The 15,990-nt window shown below is 46.0% G+C and overlaps 1 protein-coding gene across 8 annotated transcripts in view; it reads left to right on the forward strand.

Moving 5' to 3' along the window:
* Positions 1-15,990, forward strand: part of LOC106561621 (spermatid perinuclear RNA-binding protein) — a 123,390-nt gene that overhangs the window by 16,217 nt on the left and 91,183 nt on the right. For 7 of the 8 annotated variants that reach the window (XM_014125805.2, XM_014125775.2, XM_045688338.1 and 4 more), the window contains one exon: positions 12,822-12,894. The gene's annotated coding sequence lies outside the window, so the exon portion shown is untranslated. Of the gene's footprint in view, positions 1-12,030; positions 12,050-12,821; positions 12,895-15,990 lie in introns of those variants that run through there. The other variant, XM_045688332.1, reaches the window with a different exon arrangement.

Raw genomic sequence — 15,990 nt, forward strand, 5'->3', positions numbered from 1 at the left:
CAGAACAACGACTCCGCTAGCCCTCTGCTAAGTGGTTAGAGTGTAGAATCCTGTGTTCCGATTGTTTGAACGAAATGAATTGATATTGATGGCGTAATGGAAATAGTCAAGTTGTTGTTTGTTAAGGAACATTTTGTTCTGACCTCTTTGCATAGATGTTCCCTGAGCAGACAGACACACACACACACCATGCAGAAATCCCAGGGGGGGGGGGTGAGGTGAGGTGAGTTTGAGATAAGCTTCCTCCTCCACCTCATGCCTGGCTGGCTAGGGCGGTGAATTTCTCTATTTCTAAAACACAAGACGACTAAAACACGAGAGGCGAAGGCCGTAGCCATGGCAACCTGGAGACTAAAGTGAAATAATTGGGTCAGATTTAGTTCAAAAAGAAGAAGAAAGACGAAGCCCCTTGCAGTTACATTAACACTTTGTTTCTTACTTGTTCTTTCTTTTCTTTTTAAATGTGTCTTGTTCCCAAACCTTGGCCTTATCTAACAATGCGTGCTGGGCTGTCAGGTTTCTTGGGAGCTAGCTAGGACAGGTACTGTCCTCCTCAACGTGTCCTACATACCTTGATTACAGACCTAGTGGATTGACATAGTGGCCTGTTTCTTCACTTTGAACAACTTTGAGCATTTGGGTAGTAGGAGTGTGCCAGGAGTGTCAAATGGGCAGGGTTTGCACTTTTGTGGCTAGCCTATTGTATCGGTTGCATTGCACCAGTCAAGCGCAGAGAAAGTATTTGGGATGAACGCGAATATACTTTTTTTTCAAGCCAGGTCTCCTGGATAATCGCTCTCTCCACTCCACCGCCTTGCCGGACGGACTAGCATTCAAGCTGTTATTCCATTGTTCTGATTTAGGTCTAGTGGTTATATTAGGATTTGTGTCATTCATGGAAATGAACAAAGTACTTTAAATAAACCTTTCTTAATCTCCTATGTTGCCTTTCCCCATCTAGCATACTAGAGTGCTTTTAGTACAAAATACAGATGTCGCGGAATGGCATGCTATTTTACCACCCACACCACATCGCTGTCATGGAGCGTAGCGACTAGCTAGCAGATATGTGCTGCCTGTACATGGTCTTCGCCTGGAAGAAAGGGATAGTGTGCAATGCAAATATTTAGGCTCCTGCCCCCCCCTCCCCTAGGTGTAATTTATGATCAGGAGCTGCCTCTCTGGATGACGGGGGGACAGAAAAGGACGTCCTATGCCAGCCCCAGTCCTCCTCCAGCCGCCCAGCTCCGGTAGTTTATGGGGAGCAAAGGGTTTTTGTGTGTGTGTGTGTGTGTGTGTGTGTGTGTGTGTGTGTGTGTGTGTGTGTTTTCTCCAGACCAACATAGAGGAGTCTTTGTAGAGGACGACAGTTCACAGTCCTGCTACCCCAAAGACTGCAGCACTGTGCATGTATTACTGTCTCCCTGCATACATGTTGCCACAGTAGGCCCCAAACCTAACCTTTCATAACCCGCGCACTGAGGAGGTCGATGGGTATTGTTTTATTGTTTTATTTTGGTTTATGCTACATTCATTTATTTACATTTTGATCACAGCCTTCTGCCTTTTTAGATAGAGGTGAGATTTCATTTTTTGAATTAAAAAAATAAAAGAACTATTTAGCCTTTTATTTAAACTAGGCAAGTAAGTTAAGAACAAATTCTTATTTACAATGACAGCCTACACCGGCCAAACCCGGACGACCCTGGGCCAATTGTGCGCCACTCCCAATCACGCCCGGATGTGATTTACCCTAACCGTACAGATTGTCAGCAATAATACCGCTGCATATTGTTACATGTAGACTGAACAGCTCCATGTCTTCCACTAATTGCTATATTACGCAGAGTACATTTAATTGGTTGTACAATACAAGCAAAACATTGGCAGGCACTCTGCTGGGGAGGGTGAGTGATTGAGTTGAATGTCATTTTCAAGGGCCGGCTCTGTGGGTCATACCACAGACGAGCCAATAGCAGCGTTGCTCAGAAACTCCTTGACCCCCCCCCCCCAGTCATTCATTTCCTAATTGGAATGCTGTGGAAGTCAGAGATCTCTAGAGGTGTGTGGTGAGGTTCCCGTTTGGATTCAGCGTGGTTCGAGGACGGGGTTTGAAGAATCTGCCTGCTCTGCTGCTGAGAAGTCTCTCTGCTCCGCTCCTGTGTGTGTGTGTAGTGTAGTGTGTGTGCGCGCGTATGTTTTAACTATGTCATTCAGACTGCTGCACAGGGCTCAGGAATTCAGAGAGTCTAGCACATATAGCTCTCTATGGTAGCTGTGTTGTATGTAAGGAATTTGCTACAATTCCTCCAGCAGTATCCACTTTGACAGCTACTATCCTAAATCAGCTCTGAAAGCTTTTAGAGTGAGCGTCTGTGTGAAGACCATGTTGTCAGGCCAGGGATTCTATGTTTTTATTGGAGAATCTGATTGATAGTACTGTACTTTTCAGGGCTGTGCAGAATGTCCATTCCAAAGACAGCGAGACTCTTACTGTGTCTCGGAGAGTTAGGAATGCATCTCATTCTGAGACACTTCGGGGGAAGATAAGTGCTGCTGTTTCACACAGTTGAAATGCTCTGATCCCTACAATCATCCCTCGTGTTCCCCTACTTATACGCCATTTACAGCTAGCCTAAAACACTTCTGGATTGTAGATTAGCTAGGCCTAGGGTACTTTACCTACTGGCTCTAAGGGCACTGTGATCATTTGCATGCTGACAAATCTGGATTACGGTCTGCTTATATCAGTCAGGGACGGAGACCATTATTCTACTCTATCCTCTGCTTCATTGCCTCTGAAAGCTATTCTGTGAGAACCACAATGTTTTGCAAGGAGGAACAGTCACTGTGATGAAACAGTCCTGTTAAGAACTCTATAGGCTAACTCTGACTGTGAAGGGATGAAAGGCAGTGCCTATTTACACCCTCTTAAGTGACTCCTTTCCGTTAGCGTTAGCTGAAGGGATAAGACGAGGGGAGTGGATGGGAGCGCTGTGGGACGTGTCTCAGTGTCTGGGTGCGTTTCAAATGGCACCTTGTTTCCTATATACAGCGAGCTCCAAAAGTATTGGGACAGTGACAATTTGTTTGTTTTTCGGCTCTGTACTCCAGCACTTTGGATTTGAAACGATACGAACGTTAAAGTGCAGACTGTCAGCTTTAATTTGAGGGTATTTCCATCCATATCAAGTGAACCGTTTAGAAATTACAGCCCGTTTTAGGGGACAATAAAAGTGACTTCCAAATGACACAACTGATTTACCATTCATTTCTATTGGGCACAAAATAATCTGAAACACAACCAAAACAAACAGCAAATGCATCCAACAAATTTTGTAGAGTCACAAGCGTGTTGTAGTCATTGCGTGCTAGGAATATGGGACCAAACACTACACTTTTTTACTACTTTAATACACTATAAGTGAATTTGTCCCAATACTTTTGGCCGCCTTAAAATGGGGGCGGGACTATGTACAAAAAGTGCTGTAATTTCTAAACGGTTCACCCGTTATGGATGAAATACCCTCAAATTAAAGCTGTCAGTCTGCACTTTAACCTCCTCATCATTGTGTCGTTTCCAAAGTGCTGGAGTACAGAGCCAAAACAGCAAAAATGTGTCGCTGTCCCAATACTTTTGGCGCTCACTGTAGTTCGCACACTACGTATGGATTAGGGTACCATTTGGGACACACAACAGCATAGATAGGCCTAGACTTTAGAGGATAGAAGATAGACTTGAGAGGATTCTCAGGATAGTGAAGTTTGGTTTTATTCCCAGAGGAGCCGGAGGGGTTTTCATCATTAGGACTGAGACTGCTGTGTCTGGGGGGGCCCAGCCAGCACGCCTCTGACCTTTAGTGATTCCACCGACTGAAAGACGGAAGGACAGGCGGATATAGACGGACGGACGGACGGACTGAATGACAGACTGACAGACAAGGTGACAGGTGGAACAATGGCTGTTTGCGCCCTCAGAGAGAGCTGAGAGACTTAGCTCAAGCGATTGAGTAGGCCCGTCTGTGCTCTGGATCTTTATCAGTGGTGTAGGTTCAAGTGATAAATATAACATTCTAACATTTTCTGAATCTAGTTTGCTACCTTAAATAGCATACTGTTTATTACCTTAGGATGACCCACCCATACAAGACATACATTGCTCCATTGTGGATCTTGTATCACGTCAATTTGGTGTGGGGGTTGCATGAAAATGAACCATTGTTTTGCTGATTAGGGAGCTGCATTGGTGTATTGTGTTAAACCACCTAAGGCTTTCTGAACCATGGTTTTGATATTGTTAAGCCTGTTGGGTGCCAGTGAATCGACATGGTAAAACCATTTAGTTTGGCAGTGTTGGGGCCCAGTCCTTTCTCTCAACATGTATGGATTTGTTTCTCGGTTGATTCCCAAATCTTTCAAGTGTAGCCTGACAAATGATCGGGGTCCGTTTTGAAATACCTGTTGTGGTGTCCCTTGGTTCTTATTGAATACACCAGTCTCTCTCTTAACAGATTTTCATGTCGTTCACCATAGCCGGCCATTGTTTTCAGACTCCTTTATGAGTCAGAGGTCGGAGGTCATGATGTAATCAATCAGCAGCCTGCTTTCCCTCGTCTTGTCTTGTGTTCGGCCTATAGGGCTATGCTACATAGAATCCATATCTGCGAGAGGTTAACCGGTGTCATGAACACGCCTGTGGATTTCACAATGGACCGTTTTCCCATTAGTTTCATCTAGTATAGCAGTCTACATGTATTGAATACAGTTGAAATGTGCATCTGTCTGAATTTTTTTTTTAGTTCTTCTCTGCAAATGATGTGTCAGACTGGTGTTAAAAAAAAAAAAACGATTGACCAGATCAATCTAGGGCTGGGTTACATGAGATGCTTCAGTGGTGTTTAATGCCTCAATCAAATTGTCTGTCGAGCTAGAGACGGCAGAATGCGTGGTTATTCTGCACACGCAGCGTTTCTCTCTTTCCTCCCCTGCCGGAATTAATTTGGGTTCAGTTGATGCCTCAATTCAAAATAGTGGTTTATTTTTGCCTTACTTCATCTAGGGACAACTGTGGAGTCTTTGCATTGATCGAGTTATTGGTCGGCCTCATCCTGGCATGGGCCTGCTTAAGCACGTCACACCCTGCTCCCTCACTTCTGAGTATGAAAACAATGTCACATTTCCTGTTTTATACTGATTACTGATTTATAAATACACTAGATGACTGACAGGAACCTGTTTTGAAGGCACCGCGCCTCTAACTTGGAATTCCCTCATCGTTGTAAAAAAATATTTGATTAATGTCTGAATTTGTTTTTGCCACGTTTATTATATTACATACACCTACATACACCTACATACACTGCCTGTAGCCATGAAGTGCTTTGAAAGGCTGGTCATGGCTCACATCAACACCATTATCCCAGAAACCCTAGACCCACTCCAATTTGCATACCGCTCCAACAGATCCACAGATGATGCAATCTCTATGGCACTCCACACTGCCCTTTCCCACCTGGACAAAAGGGACACCTATGTGAGAATGCTATTCATTCACTACAGCTCAGCGTTCAACACCATAGTGCCCTCAAAGCTCATCACTAAGCTAAGGACCCTGGGACTAAACACCTCCCTCTGCAACTGGACCCTGGACTTCCTGATGGGCCGCCCCCAGGTGGTAAGTGTAGGTAACAATACATCCGCCACGCTGATCCTCAACACGTGGGCTCCTCAGGGGTGCGTGCTCAGTCGCCTCCTGTACTCCCTGTTCACTCATGACTGCACAGCCAGGCACAACTCCAACACCATCATTAAGTTTGCCGATGACACAACAGTGGTAGGCCTGATCACCGACAACGATGAGACAGCCCTATAGGGAGGAGGTTAGAGACCTGGCCGTGTAGTGCCAGGACAACAACCTCTCCCTCAACGTGATCAAGACTAAGGAGATGATTGTGGGCTACAGGAATTAGAGGACCGAGCACACCCCCATTCTCATCGATGGGGCTGTAGTGGAGCAGGTTGAGAGTTTCAAGTTCCTTGGTGTCCACATCATCAACAAACTAACATGGTCCTAGCACACCAAGACAGTCGTGAAGACGGCACGACAAAACCTATTCCACCTCAGGAGACTTGAATTTGGCATGCGTCCTCAGATCCTCAAAACGTTCTACAGCTGCACCATCGAGAGCATTCTGACTGGTTGCATCACTGCCTGGTATGGACACTGCTCAGCCTCCGACCGCAAGGCACTACAAAGGGTAGTGCGTATGGCCCAGTACATCACTGGGGCCAAGCCTTCTGCCATCCAGGACCTCGATACCAGGCGGTGTCAGAGGAAGGCCCTAAAACTTGCCAAAGACTCCAGCCACCCTAGTCATAGACTGTTCTCTCTGCTACCGCACAGCAAGCGGTACCGGAGCGTCAAGTCTAGGTCCAAGAGGCTTCTAAACAGCTTCTACCCCCAAGCCATAAGACTCCTGAACATCTAATCAACTATTTGCATTGTCCCCCCCCCCCCCCTTTACGCTGCTGCTACCCTCTGTTTATTATCTATGCATAGTCACTTTAATAACTCTACCTACTTGTACAGATTACCTCAATTATCTCGACTAACCGGAGCCCCCGCACATTGACTCTGTACCGGTACTCCCTGTATGTAGCCTCCATATTGTTATTTTACTAATGCTCTTTAATTATTTCTTACTTTTTAAACTTTTTTGGGGGGGTATTTTTCTTAAAACTGCATTGTTGGTTATTAAGGGCTTGTAAGTAAGCATTTCACTGTTAGGTCTACACCTGTTGTATTCGGCGCATGTGACAAATACAGTTTGATTTGATTTGAGATGCACTATGCAGAAATCGTTCAGCCATTTGCTGAAATACTGTAGAATTTCATTCCTATTAAGGACTGGGAAGTAGCAGAGTGTGCAAAGCTGTCATCAAGGCAAAGGGTGGCTACTTTGAAGAATCTCTAATATAAAATATATTTTGATTTGTTTAACACTTTTTTGGTTACTACATGATTCCATGTGTGTTATTTCATAGTTTTAATGTCTTCACTATTATTCTACAATGTATTGTAGAATAGTACAAAAAAAGTTAAACCCTTCAATGAGTAGATGTGTCTAAATTTTTGACTGGTATATATATATATATAACGACATGCTTGATGTTTTGTGTACACTCAATGGCCAGTTTATTATGTACACCCATCTAGTACCGGCTCAGGTGCCCCTTTGCCTCCAGAACAGCCTGAATTCTTTGGGGGATGGACATGTTGCTTAATTGGTATCAAGGGACCTAATTTGTGCCAGGAAAACATTCCCCACACCATTACTCCACCGCCACCAGCCTGTATTGTTGACACCAGGAAGGTTGGAGCCATGGACTCATGCTGCTTACGCCAAATCCTGACTCTGCCATCAGCCTGCAGCAACAGGAACTGGGATTCGCCGGACCAGGCACTGCTTTTCTACTCCTTTATTGGTTATCGCGTGCCCACTGGGGCCACTTCTTCTTGGTTTTAGCTGATAGGAGTGGAACCCGGTGTAGTTGTCTGCTGCAATAGCCCATCCACGACAAGGACCGACAAGTTGTGCGTTCCGAGATGCTGTTCTGCACACCACTGTTGTACTGCGATGTTATTTTCCTGTTTGTGGCCTGCCTGTTAGCTTGCACAATTCTTGCCATTTTCCTTCGACCTCTCATCAACGAGCTGTTTTCGCCCACAGGACTGCCGCTGACTGGATGTTTTTGGTTTTGTTGCACCATTCTTTGTAAACCCTGGACTCATGAAAAGCCCAGGAGGCCAGAGGTTTCTGAGATACTGGAACTGGCGCGCCTGGCACTGACGATCATACCACGCTCTAAGTTGTGAACGTTCAATTGAATAGTAACTGGATGCCTGTCTGGATGACATTTTAGGGAAGACTCAGATGCAGACAGTTTCGAAGTAACAAAAGTTTATTACAAGAACGGGCAGGTAAACGACAGGTCAAGGGCAGGCAGAGGTCAGTAATCCAGATCAGAGTCAAATGGCACAGAACGGTAGGCAGTCTCAGGGTCAGGGCAGGCAGAGGTCATTAACCCAGGGCGGTGTGACAAGGTACAGAACAGCAGGCAGGCTCAGGTTCAGGTTAGGGAGAATGGTCAAAACCGGGAAAACTAGAAGACAGGAACAAGGGGAAAACCAGTGGTAGGCTTGACGGACAAAACGAACTGGCAACAGACAAACAGAGAACACACATATAAATACACTGGGGATAATGGGGAAGATGGGCGACACCTGGAGGGGGATGGAGACAAGCACAAAGACAGGTGAAACCACGGCCATGTGACTCTCAGTCTGTAGGAGCAAACCATTTTCTTGAACGACTGGTGGACCTAATAAACTGGCCACTGAGTATATTTTTAGACTACACCGACTATAGAATAGAAGAGGCATTTGAATTTCATTGAATTTTACTGAATACAATTCTATATCCTTTCATTCAAATTCTAATTGACCTTCTGTATCCTGTTTACCACTTCAAGTTCAATTAAAATGTAAGAATGGAATTCTGAATTGAGCGAAACCCTGCTGTAAACCTGTTTTATTATGTGGTAGTCTAGATTAGCTACCTGGTTTGTCAACATCTTTTGTCAATATTTTTTGGCAAGATCTTTTCCATGCTATTAGATGTAAACCCAGCAAAAAAAGAAACGTCCTCTCACTGTCAACTGCGTTTATTTTCAGCAAACTTAACATGTGTAAATATTTGTATGAACATACCAAGATTCAACAACTGAGACATAAACTGAACAAGTTCCACAGACATGTGACTAACAAAGGGGGGGTCAAAATCAAAAGTAACAGTCAGTATCTGGTGAGGCCACCAGCTGCATTAAGTACTGCAGTGCATCTCCTCCTCATGGACTGCAACAGATTTGCCAGTTCTTGCTGTGAGATGTTACCCCACTCTTCCACCAAGGCACCTGCAAGTTCCCAGACATTTCTGGGGGGAATGGCCCTAGCCCTCAGCCTCCAATCCAACAGGTCCCAGACGTGCTCAATGGGATTGAGATCCGGGCTCTTTGCTGGCCATGGCAGAACACTGACATTCCTGTCTTGCAGGAAATCATGCACAGAATGAGCAGTATGGCTGGTGGCATTGTCATGCTGGAGGGTCATGTCAGGATGAGCCTGCAGGAAGGGTACCACATGAGGGAGGAGGATGTCTTCCCTGTAGTGCACAGCGTTGAGATTGCCTGCAATGACAACAAGCTCAGTCCGATGATGCTGTGACACCCCGCCCCAGACCATGACGGACCCTCCACCTCCAAATCGATCCCGCTCCAGAGTACAGGCCTCGGTGTAATGCTCATTCCTTCGACGACAAACGCGAATCCGACAATCACCCCTGGTGAGACAACATTATGACTCGTCAGTGAAGAGCACTTTTTGCCAGTCCTGTCTGGTCCAGCGACGGTGGGTTTGTGCCCATAGGCGACGTTGTTGCCGGTGATGTCTGGTGAGGACCTGCCTTACAACAGGCCTACAAGCCCTCAGTCCAGCCTCTCTCAGCCTATTGCTGACAGTCTGAGCACTGATGGAGGGATTGTGCGTTCCTGGTATAACTCGGGCAGTTGTTGTTACCATCCTGTACCTGTCCCGCAGGTGTGATGTTACACATGGTCTGCCACTGTGAGGACGATCAGCTGTCCATCCTGTCTCCCTGTAGCGCTGTCTTAGGTGTCTCACAGTATGGACATTGCAATTTATTGCCCTGGCCACATCTGCAGGCCTCATGCCTCCTTGCAGCATGCCTAAGGCACGTTCTCGCAGATGAGCAGGGACCCTGGGCATCTTTCTTTTGGTGTTTTTCAGAGTCAGTAGAAAGGCCTCTTTAGTGTTCTAAGTTTTTTTCATAACTGTGACCTTAATTGCCTACCGTCTGTAAGCTGTTAGTGTCTTATCGACCGGTCCACAGGTGCTTGTTCATTAATTGTTTATGGTTCATTGAACAAGCATGGGAAACAGTGTTTAAACCCTTTACGATGAAGATCTGTGAAGTTATTTGGATTTTTACAAATTATCTTTGAGACAGGGTCCTGAAAAAGGGACGTTTATTTTTTTTCTGAGCGTATTTCTTTATCCACACGTCCTTAAATGAGGGTCACAGTGCAATACAAGGCCAGAATCTCAAAATAAAATATTTTATCCTTTGCAGTGTAATCAAGATTTTTTCAGCCCATTGATCAGGTCGCAATTAGCCTAGCTACAGTTTTTAATGAGAGTGCTGCTGGAACCTGTTCAATGCACACACAGCGCTAGGAGTCTTTTTAGCTGATAGGTCAAAGAACACTTTAAAGTCCCTTTAATCATCTAACAAGTAGCCCAGAAAGCTTGTAGAAAAAGCCTAGAAGTACACTCAACATAGCTGCCGGTCCACCCATCACAGAAATTGACTTGAATGGGAGTTTCCCTTCTAGGAATTATATTTCTATGGCCCCCCACCAAGTCAGCATTCTGAGATTATAAAATCTCCTCTCTGTGCAGTTGAGGAATGGAAACGTTGTAATAATCATAGAAATGTTAATTGGTGAATCAGTTTTGTGGTAGGGCTGTGACGGTCATGGAATGGTGGATGACTGTAATTGACCAGCCAAATGACTGCGTTCTCTGTAATAACCATTCGAATAGCACATGTTTAAAAATATCTCCTCTCCTCCCCTCCTGACTGGCATAGAAATAGAATTATTAGAACGGTCGTCCCCATTCAAGTCAATGGTTGCGTAGTGGGTGTACTGGTGGCCGTAGCAACTGCACCTATAGGAGCAAAGCAGGAAGTAAAAGCAGGATGTGTACACATCAATATGTACTGTGATTTGTTGATTCAACTCAACTGGCATTACAAGAAATACATTCCATCGCATGAGCTACATCAGTTAACATCAAATACTGTTTGCTACAAGACCTTGCTTGTTTCAGTAAGGAGCAACTGCCCGGCCGTCCTGTCTTCAGTCAGTTGTTCGCCCCCCCCCCCAACACCATAAACAAACAAACAAAAACGGTTCTAGAGTTTTCTTTGTTTTCAGGACAGTCTTCATCCATAACTGCCGGTTACACAGGTACAGTATACAGTAATTGTGCCAGCCCTTCGCTGGTGTTTGTATGATCTAGTTATGTTGATATATATTCTGTAGGCAACCAGAGTTATTCTTGTTTTAGACATTTTGACAGTTAATGCACTGCGCACACAGACAGCTGACCTTCCCTTTATGCTGCACCAGCCAGTCAGAAGACTTGTCAATATTTTACTAAATCATAAACCTCCCATTGCTCAGTTCCCTTGTAAAAACTGGTGGAAGCAGTTTGGAGGATCCTGACTGTGTTGCTATTGTTGTAAAATCATGAAAAGCTGCTTATGGCTGACAATGTTTCCACCAGACTCCTCTGTGGTCTGCTTTAATGAAGCACAGGCCTTTTGCTTCTCTCATTCTCTCTCTCCTTTCTCTCTCTCCTTTCTCTCTCTCGCTCTCCTTTCTCTCTCTCTCTCTCTCTCTCCTTTCTCTTTCTCTCTCTATTCATAACACCGCCCCTTACTTTCCCTTTCCAAGGATAAAAGATGCTGGTGGCTCATAAATGCAGCAGTCACAGAGATGCAAATGCATTTCTCCTCCATCGTAGAGATTAGAGATGTGCTGGCGGTGTCACTGTCTCTGGGCGAGAAAACAATTTTCACCGCCGTATTTATCATCAAACAATCTCCAGACTCGGGGACAGGCGGGCTGAATGACAGGACAGGAAAGGAGAGTTGGAGGGAGGGAGAGGAGATGATTTGTGGTTGGTGGGGTAGTGGAGAGAGGAGGAAAAAGAGAGGAGGAGAGTTAGAGCAACAGCTCAGATGGAGGATCTGCTAAACCCTCAGTGTGGCTGTCGGTAAACACACTTGAGATGTGGAGATGTGTGAGCCCCTCTCATACTGGACTTCAGGGGACTTAGATGAGAAGGATTAGGACGGCAGAAAAGGGCTGAGGTTGGGCTCCCTCATCCCTCGGTCTGGACTCTGTAAGTGCTGTAGTCAACTCACACTGGCCGTTGAGAATGATTGTCGATTGGAAACTATTCACTGAGTGTTTGTATCGGTTTGTCTGATGACCTGCTGGAGGGTTGGTTCTCCATCGCACTGCAACTCCAGTGAATGGAGCCGCTGTGTGTGTGTGTGTGTGTGTGTGTGTGTGTGTGTGTGTGTGTGTGTGTGTGTGTGTGTGTGTGTGTGTGTGTGTGTGTGTGTGTGTGTGTGTGTGTGTGTGTGTGTGTGTGTGTGTGTGTGTGTGTGTGTCTCTTGCTCTGTTCGAGGCACCTGTAATCACTCAGTAGTGGAGCTCACAGTCCAGAGCGATTACGGAGCTGCCTGCCTAGCATGCCTGCCCTCAGGCTCTGCTCTGCTCTCCTCTCCTGGTGCTGCTGTACACACACACACACACACACACACACACACACACACACACACACACACACACACACACACACACACACACACACACACACACACACACGACACACACAGACACACAGAGAGAGAGAATTAGGGAGTGGTGTATCAGAAAGCCAGCCTAGAACTGTGATGTTTTCCTCAGTTCAGCTTGGGGGGGTGAAAGAGTTCTCTATCAACAAAATTACATAAATGACTCCTTTTGAATATTGTCTGGAATAGGTTGTATCAATGTGATGAATGAATATATGATTTATTATTCTATGAATACAATGTGTAGTAGTGGATGTAACACAGATGGAGGTGTCGATGCCTGATCTTTGACCTCTTTCTTCGTGCTGCCAGGTAGAGGTCCCCGAACCCATCCCGAGACCGTAACACCGGGCCGCAGAGGGACAAGAGGAAAGTAGTGCGCAAGGTAAGGATCTCAGAATGGGTCACCATGCCGCCCTGGCTAATGCATCTAGGCTAGTAGCACACTGCACTGGGTAGCAGCACCGTGTCAGATAGGACCCACTGTCCTTGGGACTTGCACAGGCTCTGTGTACGGTGACAGTATAGACGAGGAGGGAATGTCCTTGGGTTATTCCTCGTGGCAGTCGGCTTCTCGTAATGTTAATGTGATAATTGAATAAGCCGGTGAAACTGCGGCGGGTATGAAACCATTCCTCACAGGCTGTGTTACAGGGAGGGAGTCCCCTCAGTGAGTTGGATAGTAGTGCTTGGGGGCTGGGAGGCCCGGACGCCGCGTCGCTCCCTGTGTACAGAGCTGCTCAGTCAACCGAAAAATGAGCTCTCTGTGTGTGTGTGTGTGTGTGTGTGTGTGTGTGTGTGTGTGTGTGTGTGTGTGTGTGTGTGTGTGTGTGTGTGTGTGTGTGTGTGTGTGTGTGTGTGTGTGTGTGTGTGTTCACCCTCTGACTCAGCAGCAAGGCCACTGGCCTCTCTAACCCCACTGGCCACTCGGCCTCAAGTCACACACAAACACTGAGTGGATAAAACGTGTGTGTGTGCTCCTTAATTTATCATATTAGGTTAGCTAGAATAAATTAGATTAGGCCTATAGCCTATTTGATTAAATTAGATGTCCACTTTAGCCATAACATAACAGAAAACGCAGGTGAACGCTTTCGTGACTAGTAAATACTCCTCTGCTCTTTTGTTCTAAAAACGACTGTCTGTGTTTCCCCCAATGAGGATGCAGTCGCAATATTAAGTGAGACACCGATCGGTGACATGTTAGTGTTTGTCAGGAAATTTGGTGTGTTCTCCATCATTAGTGTTTACCGAGGCGCAGTGTCAGTCAGTCAGAGAACCAGCCTTAGCGTGCGGTGAGTGTGTCTGCTGGACGTTTGTGGTGGCCGTCCAGGAGCCAAATAAACGTTGGAAAACCTCTCTAGAACATCCAGTGGGGTAAGAGTGTGTAACTAAGTGTTATGCTGTAATAACAAAACAGTGTGGCGGGGGGATTTCCTTTGGGATCTGTATGCACTACAACTTGACGAACTTGATGTGTCAACCTGCGACCTGACCCCTGACTGACCCTGGGGCGTTGACCCATCACCCTCGCAAAAGGCAGCGTCAGTGTTTCCCCTAGTGTTTTTGAGGAAGTTGCAGCTTGCGGTGCGGTTTTTGGGGAAATGATTGGGTAAGGGGATACCTAGTCCAGTTAGAATTCATTAAACCGAAATGCGTCTGAATCTGCTCGTGACATCTGACGACGCTAATATCCAAACTCCAGGCTGTAGCCATAAGTAAATAGTGGATTATTGTGGATTATGTTGTGGGGCTTCAGACACAACTCAAGGTCATGGTAATTTGACCCAAATCTAGATTTTGCATGTACTATCCCTTTAAGGCATTATTCCGCCCAGAGGCGGAGCTAAAGCACAGAGACTAGTCCTGCTTTCGTTCACATACTTTGAGCGGTTGCTTGAGCCTATCTGGAGACGAAGTGCCAGATGGGCAGGGCTTGCGCTTTTGGGACTATTCCATTGTTTTCATTGTGCCAGATCCAAGCAAGCTCAATCGAGCACGGCCAGAGCATTTGAAAGAAAATAAATAGGGCCTACTGTTTGAACCCAGGTCTTCCACAGTCAGGACAGAGCTGACACAGAGAGACGATAGACCAGGCTTTGTCTAGCTAGCTGTCTTCGTCTCTCTATATGCCCTGATGTGTTGCAGATGTAGCAGCCAGGGTTCTCATCTCAACACTGTGTGTGATTTATAGCCCAGGACACAGAGCAATGCTTTATAAACCGTCAGGACAACGTAAACAACAGTGTGGTGTATGTGTGTAGAGATGGGGCCATGGCGACTGGGGTGTGCTGGCCTGCTGGATTGGTCGGTCTGTGTCTTGACTGTCCGACCTGATGTTTGGCTCCCTCCCGCGAAGTTGGCTGGCTGGATTCATGTACCTTGGTGTGCTCTGTGGCCCCGGGTCGCTTTTATCTAGCTACTGTGTCAGCCACAGACTTAAGGCCAGATTCAATCCCATCGTGTCTTGTCCACTATGCACATTTTGACGGCAATGTTCCCATGTTCGCGGGGGCCACATTTACGGTAAAGTCAGCAAATATCAGCTCAATCGGAAATTACCTTGAAATGTCAATCGCGCTATACCTCAGATCTTCTGCAGGTTTTATAGATGTTACACACTAGTGCAATGGTCCAGCGCTGGTTCGGTTTTGCTGGTGTGTGTGTGAGAGAGATGTGTCTGACTAATTGATTTCCCATGGTGTTTTGGGAATAGCTGAAAGTTTGCCCACCCTCGTTTACCACCACATCATTCCCCAGTCTTTTCTCCCCCATTAGTTCTCTTGTCATTAAGTTTCTTTGCTGGCAGCTTGATGCTGTTTCAGGTTTCAACTCTGCTTTCATGTTTCCCTTTGCTTCCCTGAGCCATTTGTCTGTCTGTCTGTCTGTCCGTCGTCGTCTCCTCTCTCTCTCTCCGTCTGTCGTCTCTTTCTGTAACTCTCTCTCTTTTTCGCTGTCTGTCGTCTCTCTCTCTCGCTGTCTCTCTCTCTCGCTGTCTCTCTCTCTCGCTGTCTGTCTGTCTGTCTGTCTGTCTGTCTGTCTGTCTGTCTGTCTGTCTGTCTGTCTGTCTGTCTGTCTGTCTGTCTGTCTGTCTGTCTGTCTGTCTGTCTCTCGCTGTCTCTTTCTCTGTCTGTCTGTCTGTCGTCTCTCTCTCTCTCTCTCCCTAGTTGGTTGTAGTTGTAGCATCACAGTAGTGGGACTAGTATAACACTAGTTGGTTGTAGCATCACAGTAGTGGGACTAGTATAACACTAGTTGGTTGTAGTTGTAGCACCACAGTAGTGGGACTAGTATAACACTAGTTGGTTGTAGCATCACAGTAGTGGGACTAGTATAACACTAGTTGGTTGTAGTTGTAGCACCACAGTAGTGGGACTAGTATAACACTAGTTGGTTGTAGTTGTAGCATCACAGTAGTGGGACTAGTATAACACTAGTTGGTTGTAGCATCACAGTAGTGGGACTAGTATAACACTAGTTG

Source organism: Salmo salar, chromosome ssa01 (assembly GCF_905237065.1).
Source record: "Salmo salar chromosome ssa01, Ssal_v3.1, whole genome shotgun sequence".
Classification (NCBI taxonomy): domain Eukaryota; kingdom Metazoa; phylum Chordata; class Actinopteri; order Salmoniformes; family Salmonidae; genus Salmo; species Salmo salar.